The sequence below is a fragment of the Larimichthys crocea genome, chromosome XVIII (genome assembly GCF_000972845.2).
Source record: "Larimichthys crocea isolate SSNF chromosome XVIII, L_crocea_2.0, whole genome shotgun sequence".
NCBI classification, from domain to species: Eukaryota; Metazoa; Chordata; class Actinopteri; family Sciaenidae; genus Larimichthys; species Larimichthys crocea.
The window spans coordinates 1,241,347-1,255,668 of NC_040028.1; positions in this window are offsets into that span (position 1 = coordinate 1,241,347).

The following is a 14,322-nucleotide window of genomic DNA, read 5'->3' on the forward strand; positions in this document are numbered from 1 at the left end:
TCTGCCTCTCTGAAATCCTCCTTTTATACCCAGTCATGTTACTGATCTGTTGCCAATTATTCTAATTAACTGTCAAATGCTCTTACAGTTGTTTTTCCAGCCTTTTGTTGCCCCTGTCCCAACTTTTTTGAGATGTGTTGCTGCAATCAATTTCAACATGAGCTAATACTTTTCATTAACTGGTAAAATGTCTCAGTTTCAACATGTGATAAGTTGTGCATGTTCTAACAAATTCTTGCATTCTCTTTTTTATTTACATTTTTGCAAAGCACGAAGAGGAGGAGTCAAGGCCATACAGCGTCCCAACTTTTTTGGAATTGGGGTTGTATTATCCATGCAGGTTTCTGTGTCTGACTTCTGGCTAACTTGAGCTGCTCTGTGCTAATTGGGCTGTGGGCTGTTAGCAGCGTTCATTAAAAAAAAACAGCTGCGTATTCAGACCTGCTTCTAGGATGCTTCTGCAATGTACCACAGTGCTGCTGTTGGGGTTTGAAACATTGACTAGGCCGACCAGTCCGTGTCTCAACCAGACAACCAGGACATCAACACCGCCCTCCTCACACCATACTGCTCTCAACTCCGCACTTCAACGGTGAGGAAGAAGTTAAGAAAAAAGCCTGAATGGCATCAGGTCCACACTGCTAAAAGACTGTGCAGATCAGTTCTCTGAAGTCAATTTGTACATTGTAAATGAGAGCCTCAGTATGGATACAGTTACAGCTCTGTGGAAAATCTGATGTGTTTCCACTACCGAAAACAATGCACCCCAGGGCAGATGATGTCATTATCTATCTACACACTACACCACACTAGTCTTGCACTGTGATTTTTTTTTTTTTTTACTTTTCAAGTGCTTTCAATAGAATACAGCCATTACTGCTAAGAGGGAAGCTAGAAGGGGCTGGAGTTGAGATGTCTATCAACTACCTCACTAATAGACCAGCAGCCAGGCCCCACAGGTTATGCTGCTTTTCAGTTCACCCTGTACACATCAGACTTCAGACACAACACTGACAGCTGTTACCTCCAGACACTCTCTGATGATACAGCCATCGTGACATGTGTATCAGAAGGAAATGAGCAGGAACAAGGTCTCTCATAGATTGGTGTGACAATTTTGGCACGTTTCTATGCCATTGCATGGTCACAGATGCTTTTGTTAGTTTATAACTGCACATACTGTATGAACAGAACAGGGGGGATGTGGTCTTGGTTCTCAGACCTTCTTTATAACTTGGCTGCAGTGTTGGAATTAAGCTGGAAATGCCTCAGTAGAGTGAGTTACAGCAGTTCAGTCTGGATAATATTAGTGCATGGATGACTCTGTATAGGGCAGCAGGTGATGGGAAGTGCCTGGTTCGGGATTTGGTTCTAAGATAGAAGAATCTGGCCCTAACAATAGATTCATTTACTATCAAATATGACACCCAGGTGGCATTTAGCTCAGTTGGTAGAGCAGCTGCCCCATGTGTGAAGGATCAGTCCGTCCTGTGGAAGTCCAGGGTTCAAATCTGACCTGTGGCTCTTTCCTGCATATCATTCCCATCTCTCCCCACATTCCTGTCACTCTTCATCTGTCTCTATCAGAAATAAAGCTTGAAAAGGACAAAAAAATAAAATAAATGATACCCAGGTTTCACTTGCTTCACTTGGCCTAATGTATGTAGAAAAGTGAGGTTTTGTGCTGTGACATTCTGATTATCTGTCTAGCAAATATTGATCCAGTGTCCCAGGCGATCCAAGAGAATGCTGATCTAAATAAATATTTCTAAACTATATACATAAATATAAAAAAATAAATCAGAACATTTGCCACTATATACATAAATATATTCAAAAAAAAATCAGAACATTTTCCTTCATCTGCAGCACACAGTAAGTTACTTGAAGCTCTCTGGACAACTGTCTCTGTCCTGTGGATGGCATGAAACACCTCCCTCAGGTTGACTAAGGCAAGTCTGCAGTGTGAGTGAAAAGGTCATCTAAGTAGACAACACAGCAGGGGATGCCAGGACCCTGTTTTGAAACCCTGAACCTGAACTGCCTGAAGCCCTGGTCAATGGAGTAGGTGGTCTTTGGGTGTGCCTCTGGCACAACTCTGCCTAGTCCAGGGCGTCATCAACACAGTGCAGTGGGTAGGAGTTCTTATGTACAACTTCATTGAGGAAGCAGTAGTCAATGCAGAAGCACTAGGAGCTTTTCTTCTTTTGACCAAGACAGCTCGACCTGCCCAGGAGCTGCTGGAGAAGACTGTAAGAACCCCTAGGAACCTTCCATTCTGAGTGTTCTAGTGGCGAAAGACCGTTCTACACTTTAAAACCGAACAGTACAACTTTGTTTAAAGGATTAAGTTGCGTTACTCAAAAATTTAAAAAGTAAATTCACTGCTATTTTTTTGGTTATCTTAACGAATTTTCAGTTTTAAGTACACAGTACTCAAAAACTTAAAGTCAGTTTTGTCACTGTACTCAAATTGTTTGACTTGTCGCCTGTGACATCACGTCCAACCAGTGGAACTTTCCAGTTCCGCCTGCGCTGATTTGGAGAGCTGAACATGGTAACTGACCTGACCTCCACAAGGTCTTGCAGATTTAAAATCACATTCATTGCTTGACTGACTGCAACACAGCTTTTTTTGAACTTTTTCCTCCACAGCCTGACAATGAAATAGTACTGATATGTTTGTAATTTTGTTCAGTATTTAAAGACTTTAAAGGCTCCTTTGTATTCCTTGTATTTTTACTCTCTCAGTTAATTAGTGTTGGATCTGTATGATTCTGTCTATCATATTGATCTGATTTTTATGTCTGTAAAACTCATGTAAATCTTCTCTTTTAGATTAAAGCAGAAGAGGCTGAGTGTTATATGAAGTCTGCAAGCTGGTATGTAGATGTTATAGACATGCAAATGACCTTTGCCTTACGCCGAAAAGAAGTCATCAGTGATGAGCTACCTGTTGGAGAGATCCTGCAACGCTGGCCTGCCCTTACAATGGAGTCCCAGGTGAAAATAGTACACACAGATTTAATTCTTTTGAGCAGTATTACTTTTTAGGTGATCAAACTTATACTGTGTTATGGTAAAGCTCTAAATGACCTAATATCTGAGAAACGGTTACAGTGATTTTCTATCATGCATGAGATGTGAAAATTCTGGTTTATTTCTGTATTAATTTTGTACAGGGCACATAGACTACAACATTTAACAGCGATTTTATGTTTGTACAGATTTGTTCCGAGTTTCACAGGATCACAAACATCAACATGAAAAACCATTTTTATGCCGAGCTGGATGGACATGCTCCCCATCTACAAAGTCTGTTTAGAAAGAAAGCTGCACACACAGGAAAGCCAGCCGAGGCTCTTGATCAGCTCTTCAGCGCTTATGACCTCCAGGTGAGTTGGTTACACTTCCTGGTGTTTGATAGCAATACTACAATGGATTATGTTCACTCTAATCTCTTCAGTCATGAGCCTATTTTATTGAAATATGTCTAAAAAAAAATACATTTTCAAAACAGCAACAATTGTTAACATGTGCATGGGATATAAGACACAGTACATCAACAAATAAGAACACATTTTACCATACCTGAGGATCCACAGCAACAGAGTTTGCTCACGGCAGAGTGTGTTTATCACAGAGCTGCACATGTGCACAGAAAGGCAGCTACACCCTATGGTGAACCCTCAGTGGTGTAATAGCACCATCTACTGACTTAAATATGAAATGTTTCGCAAAACAGTGTGTGGTGTTTGGTCTGTTTAATGTGTTTAGAAAAATTCAAATATTAAATGAAAATAGGGGGAGTTGTCTGTTTCCAAAAAATAAAAACAATAGTGTTTTATATATCGCATTGTAACATCCGGAGTGAAGCTTCGCTCATTTAAGGAACAGCTGACATCCTGGAAGAATGTACGGCTGTTTTCCGTGCTCTCCCTCCTTATCTGTGTGAGGATGACTCAAAGTTCCTGAGGACGTGGGATGTAAGTCAGAATATTGTTATTTTATTTTTATTATTGTAATAACTGGACAATTAACGTACAAAACAGATGAATAACAAACTACAACTATCGAATTGTTTCTGAATGCACACAGGGTCAAGCTCATGAAACCAAAGGAACGGCAATAATAATTAGCCGTCAGTCTCTGTACAATGGCACGCTTCTCCCTGCAGCACTGACTAACTCTGTAGAGCCTTTTTTATGATAGTAGGGAATGTAGTTCTGCACATTTTCAACTGATTTCTGACATTTCTTGTCAGGCTGTCCTTCGTCACGTAATCATATCCATCAACTGTTGAATATGATCTGCCTTTACTTCAGCACTTTAAAGTGTTGATGAACACGATCAAGGCATGTTATGAGAGTAAGCTCTTTAGGTTTATAGTTAAAACTTCCCTGATGTTATGAAATTCAATGGAAAGATATTATTTTAGTGTAGCAAGAGGAGATAATATAAATTTACATCCAGTTGGATGTTTGATGCTAAAACATTCTAATAGAGTCAGGAAAAAATATATATTTTATAGAAATGTTGCATCGTCTATGGTCATTTGATGCTGTAGTTTGTGGTGCAATCAGTTTGTATTGTATACACTAAGGAGTGTTTCTCTCTCTCTCATTTTCAGCCTGTGGAGTCCCCTGAACTGGACATTGATGACGTACCACTTGGCTTTGCTTTGATCCGTGCCAATTCACCTAATGCCACATTGCTCAGTTTATATATGCTTCCTTTAGGGAACATCATTAGGAATCACTCTATCAATTTTCATTGTTATGCTGACGACACCCAATTATATTTATCGATCAAGCCTGATGCAACCAATCAGTTAACTAAACTCCAAGCATGCCTTAAGGATATAAAAAGTTGGATGACCACAATTTTTGATGTTAAATTCAGACACAAACTGAAGTTCTTGTAATTGGACCCAAACACCTCAGAAACTCTCTTTCTAGAGACTTAGTTACTTTAGATGGGATCACCCTGGCCTCCAGCTCCACTGTAAGAATCTTGGAGTTGTTTTGATCAGGATTGTCCTTTAACGTCCACATAAAACAAATTTCGAGGACTGCATTCTTCCACTTACGTAACATCGCTAAAATCAGACGCATTGTCTCTCAGGCGGATGCAGAAAAACTAGTCCACGCATTTGTTACTTCAAGGCTGGACTATTGTAACTCTTTGTTATCAGGCTGCTCCAATAAGTCTCTTAGAACTTTGCAGTTAATTCAGAATGCGCTGCACGTGTTCGACAGGACCAAGATCAGAGTCACATCTCTCCCATTTTGGCTTCCTTGCATTGGCTACCTATTAAATCTAGAATAGAATTAAAATTCTTCTCCTTACTTACAAAGCTCTTCATGGTCAGGCACCATCTTATCTAAAGAGCTCATAATACCTTATTACCCCTCTAGAACACTGCGCTCTCAGGACGCTGGGTTCCTTGTGGTTCTATAGTTTCCAAAAGTAGATTGGGAGCCAGAGCTTTCAGCTATCAGGCTCCTCTTCTGTGGAACAAACTACCTTCTGGGTTCGGGAGGCAGACACGGTCAACACTTTAGAATAGACTAAAACTTTCCTTTTTGATAAAGCCTATAGTTAGGGCTGGCTCAGGTCATCCCTAGTTATGCTGCAATAGGATTAACACTGCCGGGGGACCCCACACGAGGGTTATGCCTAGCCAGGCACGGTATTGGTTGAAGATGCACACATCTCCTACCGAAAACTCTCTCTCTCTCCTCTCTCTCTCTCTCTCTTCTCTCTCTCTCTCGATGTATATATATATAGATATATATATATATATATATATAGATATATATATATATATATATCCATCTCTCTCTCTATATACTCTCTATATTTCTCTATATCTCACCTCTCTAATATATATATCTATCTCTATACTCCTCCATATCTCTCCATCTGTGGACATGTCTCATTAATGCATGTTACTAACCAAACTTCCCGGAGTTTCGTGCTCTGTCGTCCAGCAGGTTCTCGTGGATGGTGGCTGCTGCTGTGATCCTGCATGACGCCCACTACATAATTATTACTGTCATTATTACTACCATATCTATTACTGTAATCATTTTTATCATTCATTATAATCATTGTCATTTTATCAGTCATTGTACAATATGTTTGTGTTCATTTGTCCTGTACACGTGACATCCATTGCACGTCTGTCCGTCCTGGGAGAGGGATCCCTCCTCTGTGGCCTTCCTGAGGTTTCTTCCACATTTTTCCCTGTTAAAGGTTTTTTGTGGGCAAGTTTTTCCTCACTCGAACCGAGGGTCTAAGGACAGAGGGTGTCACTCCCTGTACAGATTGTAAAGCCCTCTGAGGCAAATGTACTTTGTGACTTTGGGCTATACAAATAAAATTGATTTGATTTGATTTGCTCTGCCCAGATAGGGTGCAGTTCTCATTGAGGGTAATGTTATGGTTGACGTGGATACATTGGCTGACACCTATGTGATTCTTCTGGGGCTGATTTATGCGCTACATTTACATTATCCAAAAGACTTCTACTTTTGACTTCATCCAAAAAGTGTTGATGGGGCTGGAAGATGGAAAGTTGAAGCCCAGAGTACTGAATCCCAGAAAATTTGACAGCAATGTCCTGGCAATAGTTAGAAGCTCCTTTAAAATAATAAAGACACCTTTTATTTCTTAGGTCTCTCATTTTGATAACGCGTTATTTACACATGAAAACATGCTGTTTTACAAGAAAAATATCTAATGTAACTTTATCCTTAAAATAATCTTTTAAAAAATTTAAAGAATTTCACCAAAGAGTCTCTCACCTGTAGAAATAACTTGTCTTACTGTTCCACTGGCCAAAAGTGACCTAAAAAAAAATCTGAGGTCACTCTTCTTGAAAATCCTGGGAAATTATTTCCTTATGTAGGAATCCTGATATTGTACTGATAATTGAGGAAAACATTATGAATGTGGCTTTTATGACAAGTATTGCACTATTTCAGGTTTGTTAAACTTACCAAAATAAGTTAGTGCCACTTAAGATTACAAGTAAAGCAAACTCAATCAAGATTGCTTTTTTAACTCAAAAAGTTGTCCTCTATTTTGGTTTTGTAATCCTGTTTGGCTTTAGTAATTAATCTTTTCAGGTTGGCTCTGGCAGCACTGTATAGTTCTGTACTGCCCGACCTGAAGGCGGCAGTGTTGCGGCCCTTGAGGAGCATCCTGACCTGGCTGGTCATCCAGGGCTTCTGGTTGGGAAAAATCAATGCGTTTATCCACTGTTCGCCCAGGGCGCAAATGTGGCCAGGACCGGCGCTGCACGTGGTGATGGTCTTAGTCAGAGGAGTGAAGCTTCTTCTGAGAGGGATGCATGCAGGTGTAAGGAGCAAAGAGAGGTGGTCTGACTGACCTAGGTGTGGGAGTGGTATGGCTCTGTATGCATATTTAATGTTAGTGTAAACATGATCTAATGTGTTACTCCCTCTGATCAGACACTTAACATGCTGGTAAAATTTAGGCAGGACAGACTTGAGGTTTGCCTGGTTAAAGTCGCCTGCAATAATGTGGACGCTGTTGGGGTGGACCTGCTGGAGTTTGTTAATGATGTCTGATAGGACTGAGAGAGCTATGCTAACGTTAGCATCTGGTGGTATGCATACAGCTGTAATTAGCCCGACTGTTAGCTCTCTCGGCAGAAAAAGGGGACGGCATCAGTCCGGTAAGCAGTGTTTATGAATGTTGAGAGTGTCACTGGCCCAGTTATTGTGTACATAAATGCACAGACCACCACCTCTGCTCTTACCGGAGTCTTTGTTGCCGTCCCAGCGGCCTGCTAGCTGTATGGCTGCGTCGGGGATGAGCGGGTGGAGCCAGGTTTCGGTTATGATGGAAACACAGCAGTCAACAATCTAGCACTGCTGACAAACAAACGGGAGAGGAGGCCTGTGAGGGGTCTTTCCTGAGTCGCAATAGCAGGCCAGAGCGGCATCCTCTCCCTCCTCCATCTCCGCCTCTTGCTGGTACCGACAACAATTCACAGAGCTCCCGGTGGCCTCGCTATCTCTGTTGGGATGTTGTGTGTGTGGTGGGATTCATCTGTTATGGCAATCTTCATATTAAAACCGATATCTTGGAGTTCATGCCGGCTGTAGTGTTGTGTGGCTGACACATAGACGAACACAAAAATACCAGCCTGATCGCGGAACCGTGAGCCGCTGCGTCTGTGCGCGCCGCCATCTCTGTTGACGGTCCAATCTGCGTAAACAGACATCTGTGTCTCCAGACTAAAATATGCTGACAATAACACCTGCATAGGTAAAAACATTCTTTTTGGCTAGTGTATAGTATTTCTGGTGTTATCTTGGGGTTTAAAGTCTATAGACCAGCATGAATTCGGCAGAATGTGAGAACGACTCAGGCACTTCTGATGCACCATGAGAGTGTCTCTAATTCTCCTTGGCCAAGTGTCAATAAATAATACAGCATAAGACATCAGAGTCTCCTGGACACTTTCTTCCTTCCTGATCCCACCATTGACCTTTGACTTCAGCAATTTCTCACAATTGGTGTCACGAACAGGATTTCAAGAGAACAAAGACGTGGTAAGTGCAAAGTTTTATTACTATGCCTTACCATGTCTGCATTTGACGAAATTATAAAAACTATGTGCTCATTTAATTTGCCTGGAATATAGAAACATCTAAGACCCACCAGGGGGTCAGGAGCTTCAGTGTCTTGGGGAAAATGTCCTGGCTGAAACCTCTGGTGTTGTTTGAAATGTATGTGTCATACAAACATCCCAGTTAGATGATAAGAAGATATATTGATGATATCATTTTACTCTGGTCAGGTTCAAAAACTGAACTTCTTTCATTTCATTCATATTTAAATAACACTAATAAAAATCTAAAACTTAGTCTTGATTTCTCCCCATCTGAAATAAATTTCTTAGACCTAAAAATCTCTAAAGATGGCAACGGAGATTTACATACCTCCATCTTCAGAAAACCAACTGACCGCAACACAATTCTTCGAGCAGATAGTTTTCATCCTCCTTGGTTAACAAATAATATTCCTTTTGGTCAGTTCCAGAGACTGAAACGTATATGTGACTCAGAAGAAGATTATGAAAAAAATGCTCTAGATATGACCCAGAGATTTAAGGCAAGAGGATATCAACATAAAACTATATTCAGAGCTTACAACAAAGCAAAATGTCTCCCTAGAGAACAACTGTTAGCCCCTAAACAGAAAGAACAACAAAATTCTGATCAGGTATATTTTGTGACACAATACAGTGACCATAGTAATGCAATTAAACAAATTGTCAAAAGCAATTGGGACATTTTGAAAAGTGATAGTGTTCTTAGAGAAGCTCTTCCAGATTCTCCGACTATTAGCTTCAGAAGAGCTCCTACTCTGAAAGACAAACTTGTTAAGAGTCATCTCCCTCCTGTATCACAGAAAACCTGGCTTTCAACCTTAAAAGGTAATCACAGGTGTGGACATTGCAATCACTGTAGCAATATGATAAATGCCAATTATTTTACTGATGTGACATCTGGTCATACATTTGACATAAATACATTTATTAATTGCAATACCTCTTATGTTGTTTACAGACTTGAGTGCCCTTGTGGACGCTTCTACATTGGGAGAACAAAGCGTAAACTGAAGGCAAGATTGGCAGAACATAAGCATGCCATTAGAACTGGTAACCCACAGTACCCCATGGCTGTCCATTACAAAGATGTAAGTCATGGTAGTTGTGACTCTTTAAAGATATCAGGCATAGAACATATTGAAGATTCTATCAGGGGAGGAGATAGACTCAAAAGACTCCTGCAAAGAGAGTCATTCTGGATATATACATTAAAGGCCACTCATTATCCAGGGTTGAATGGAGAACTCGACTTTTCTCCTTTTCTGTGAGTGTATTTTGTATTTTGTGACTATTGGTGTGTTTTGCTGTCCTTTATGATTGACTCTGATGATGGTTCCTCGGTCTCTTATTGGGCTCAATATTTATATTGTATGCATTTTATGATTTGTTGAATTGACTGTGTAATGCTTGGATGTGCAATGCTGATTTATTGACTCTGATTTTTTTATTATTTTTTTCTTTCTGTACAGAGTCTTTCACCTTCTGCTTTGTCATTGGCAGGTCATGCTGTTCAGGTCATGTGACCTCCTACCTGCTCACACTGAGCAGCTGTCTGTAATGATCTATTTAACTGTGAATTGAGCTGTCTGACAAACATTTCACTCTTGTCCTGATGAAGGCCAGTTTGGCTGAAACGCGTAGACACGCTTTTAATAGATTAGCCATGTATCAATAAAGGCATTTTAAGTAATCTTACCCTCACGAGTGCCTCAGTTTTCTGTTTGCAATATTTTATGGGTCTCCCTGACTGAAGAGCACCTGAGGGATACACTTTTTGCAATACCCAAGCAGCACTCCATTCACTGCGTTCTCATCCCCGTTAGATGTTCAATTCGGCATATTGATTTACAGTGAGAAATGAAGAAAGCTGACAATGGTGTATGTGTAATGTCTTAAAGCGCAAGCGGGCATAGGTAACAATCTGTCCAAAACAGTAGACAAATCTGAAAACATGCAAACAGACTCAGCAAAAGCTAAGTCCAAGACAAAATATCTTTCTCTAAAAGATCACAAAGAACCAATGTGAAATTAGATGGTCAACCTGTCGTTGATAAGCAGTATGCTAAAACAAACACATACACACACACATCTGACCAGGCATTACAGTTTAAGGCGATGTTTTCTCCACAAATACCAGCTGGAATCGTCGGTAGACTGAAAGGATGAGATTTCGTGTCTCCGTTCACTTCTCTTTTGTGTAAATGGCATGTGGCCATATGAGGGAACATTTGAAAAAGAAAAGCTGCAAATGGCTGAGATGAATGTTAACCCTAATGTTGGAAATCCATCCTGGGATTCAAGATCCATCCAAGAATGTATACAAGTGTGGTTGACTGTGGCCTGTAAAAAGATGTGGTGTAAGAGTGAGTGACAAAAGCTGCAAGTTTGAATCCAGTGACTTAAAAAGGTAATTGATCTAAGTGCCAAATGTGTCACTGCCTGTCATGCCTGTACTAGAAGCTACAAGCTTGAGCTTTAAAAATGACACCAAATTAGTGTTAAGGTACCAACACTGCAAAAAAGAGTTAAATTAACACTCGTGGACTCATACAGACACTCTAAAAGTGTTGAAATCAACTCTGGTAGTGTTAATTTGGGTATACTGATTTTACTGTGTATGTTGATGTGTTACGTCCACTAGGACTAACCCAGTCAGACAACAACACGACAATCGTAAAATCAACAAAGTCTCGGTGGCAGTGGAATAAAAATGGTTTATTTATAACAAACAAAAAGATACTCAGGGATGGGACAAAGTTATTGTGCCAAAAAAAAGTGAAATTAATCCAACAAAAGGGACTGTCTTATCTGGAGCTAAAGAAAAGAAACAAACAAAATGCCTAACTGGATAATGTAAATGTAATGTAGTAAATGTAATGTCTTTGTTTTAATCACTGGAAACACACAACCTCCCCCCTTCTTTACACAGGACACCAGCTCCTTTTGTCTCTGTAAATAGTGATGGATAGCTTCCCCCTCCTTAACATAAGGCACCAGCTCCTTTTGTCTTTGTGAATTGTGATGCCTAGACTCAACTTTGCACCTGAATACAAGATCCTGCAGGATACTTTAGTTGTAAAACATAGCAATGGGGGGCTAGCGCCAATACTTGCAACAGACAGAAGGGGCCGTCCTGATGAGCGTCTCCTTGAGCAGACAGAGGAATGTGAAAGGAGTCGCCCGTCAGGTATAAATATAAAAATATCTAGGTATCCCCATATTCGAGGTCTTTTCTCCACCGCACTTTGACCGCTCGCATGTTGAACTGACCTTTTCTTTGCAAAGCAAATAAAAACCAGTAACCTAGTGAGGTAACAAAAAATGCCTACGTGTGTGGTAGTGCATAGGGTACCCCAACTTAGTAAAAAACAACCTCCCGCCACCTCTAACAACTCTGTAAGGTTTCATAAGAATAAACACAGGCAGCACAAGCATAAGTCGGAAAAAAAGGAGCAAGAGGGAGAAGGCCGGTGACATCCTCCATTTTAAGAAGCCTGGGTAGCCAGCTGGGTAGGTGGGGAGCCAATGATCAGCAGCAGCCTGCCTTTCCAGGTGAGAAGTATTTCTACTGCAATCACCTAAGGAAAACACAGGGAAGGGGGAGGAGAGACACAAAACACACACCTTTCGGCCAGGCATGTAACAATCATCGCATACTATTTTGGTGTAGTACAATCTTCATCAAACTTGCTTAACACATGTTTCAACTGTACGTTTCACACACTAAATTAACTCAGAATCAACTTCAACTCCAATCATGGTGCTCATTACGAATGATTATGTTAAACCATACCATATTTGTGCAGTTTGTGCTCAAATCATAATAGTAATAACCATATGCAATAACACAAAGCTATTGCAGGAATAGCTTTTTACCTTCAGGTGGCTTAGTAAGGGGAAGGTGTTGGAGCGTTTTTGGGCACTGCGGAAGGAGTTAGAAACGTTTCTATTGAATCAGACCAGTCCAAAAGCAAAACCATTTGTGGAATTCCTGCAAAACAACGAAAATATGGAAATTGCTTCATTTCTGACAGACATCACTTGCCACCTCAATGATTTGAATTTGAAGCTCCAGGGCAAAAATAACACAGTGTGTAACCTCATGTCAGCTATCCGTGCTTTTCAAAGGAAGCACAACATCACAATTATGTGGAATTCCTGGACAAGAAACCCGGTTTGGAGATTTCCCCCTGGGAAAACAGGTCTTGCTGTGTATTGAAAACCCATTCCTGGTGAAGAATTTGACAGAATTCTCAAATGAAGCCCTGAAGGTCTGCCCATGGGCTAGTGCTGCTTCTCTTCAGTCAGAGCTGATTGAGCTCCAAGAAAACATTGCCCTGCAGGAATCTCTCTGTGACCCTGCCACCTTTTGGACGAAATGGCACCTGCAGGTGTCTTGCAGAAAATGGCTCTGCAGATTCTTACCATGTTTCTTAACTTACTCCTGCGAGTCAGCCTTTTCAACAATGACAATGGTGAAGAACAAATACAGTGGTAAACTCACCAATGAACATTTACACCACTGCCTACGCCTGGCTCTCACACCTTTTGTGCCCAACTTTAAAGAACTGGTGGCACAGAAAAAGTGTTACTTTTCACACTGACTCGGACAGAACAAATCCTTTGTACATAGTTCAAATGTTCCTTGTGGATTTACTACGTTTTTCGTTTGGAGTTCGAATTTTGGAAATAGACTGTGACTGTTTCGGACCCTGGAAACATTGGAAATTTGGTGAGTGGACCTTTTCAATTTCTAATTGAGTACTCCTGCTGTAAATAGTACTATTGTACTATAAAAAATATTAGTCATAACTGATCGATTCTCAAAGTGAGTTGAAGGTTTTAACAAGAAAAGAAGACACTAGAACAGTTCTTAAGTGTGCTAAAAGAGGTGATTCCCAAGTTTGGGGTGCCACAGAAGATAATAGTGACAAAAAATCCAGTTTTTGTATAAAACAAAATCATGCAGGATCTGTCAGAAATGTTAGGGTTCAAGTTGCAGTTGCATGTTCTACATCACCCACAATTTTCTGGTCAGTACTAACAAAAGGTCTGAATTGGCCTGATGCACTGCCTATTGTTCTGTACTCCATCCAAAGCGCACTAAATGCAACAACAGTTCTGAGTCCTTATTAAGTGTTAAGGCGAGACTAATGTCCACAGGGACAAGTCAACCTCTGACACCGAACAAATTTCTCTGCTTTGGACAGATGAGTTTATGACTGAATATGTAAAAAAGATTAACTGACATTTTGGATTTTTATCATTACACGAAACCATCTGAGGAACCAATTCATCCTTTTAATGAAGCTGCTAAGTACACACTGGTAATAAAGGTAACATTCACAGCTGTTGTACCTTTGACTGAACCTCTGGAGCCATGGTGTTTCACTAAACAGCCATTGAAAAGTTATCCTGATTATAAACTGTGGGGTGTTAATTACCAAGATCTTCCAAGGGAGGTGCAGAGCGGTAAGATCTGTATTATGGTGAAACTGATAAGGACGATAGTTTTTAATATACTGGTCAGTTTTCTTCCATAAATTCACTCATTGTAACTTTGAATTAGTGGTATATAGTAAAACATTTGGTTTCTTATGGACATGACCCGTAAACGACCTCGCTTTACCCAACAAATCTTGTGGGACACTACTACTTCCTCTGGGTCAACT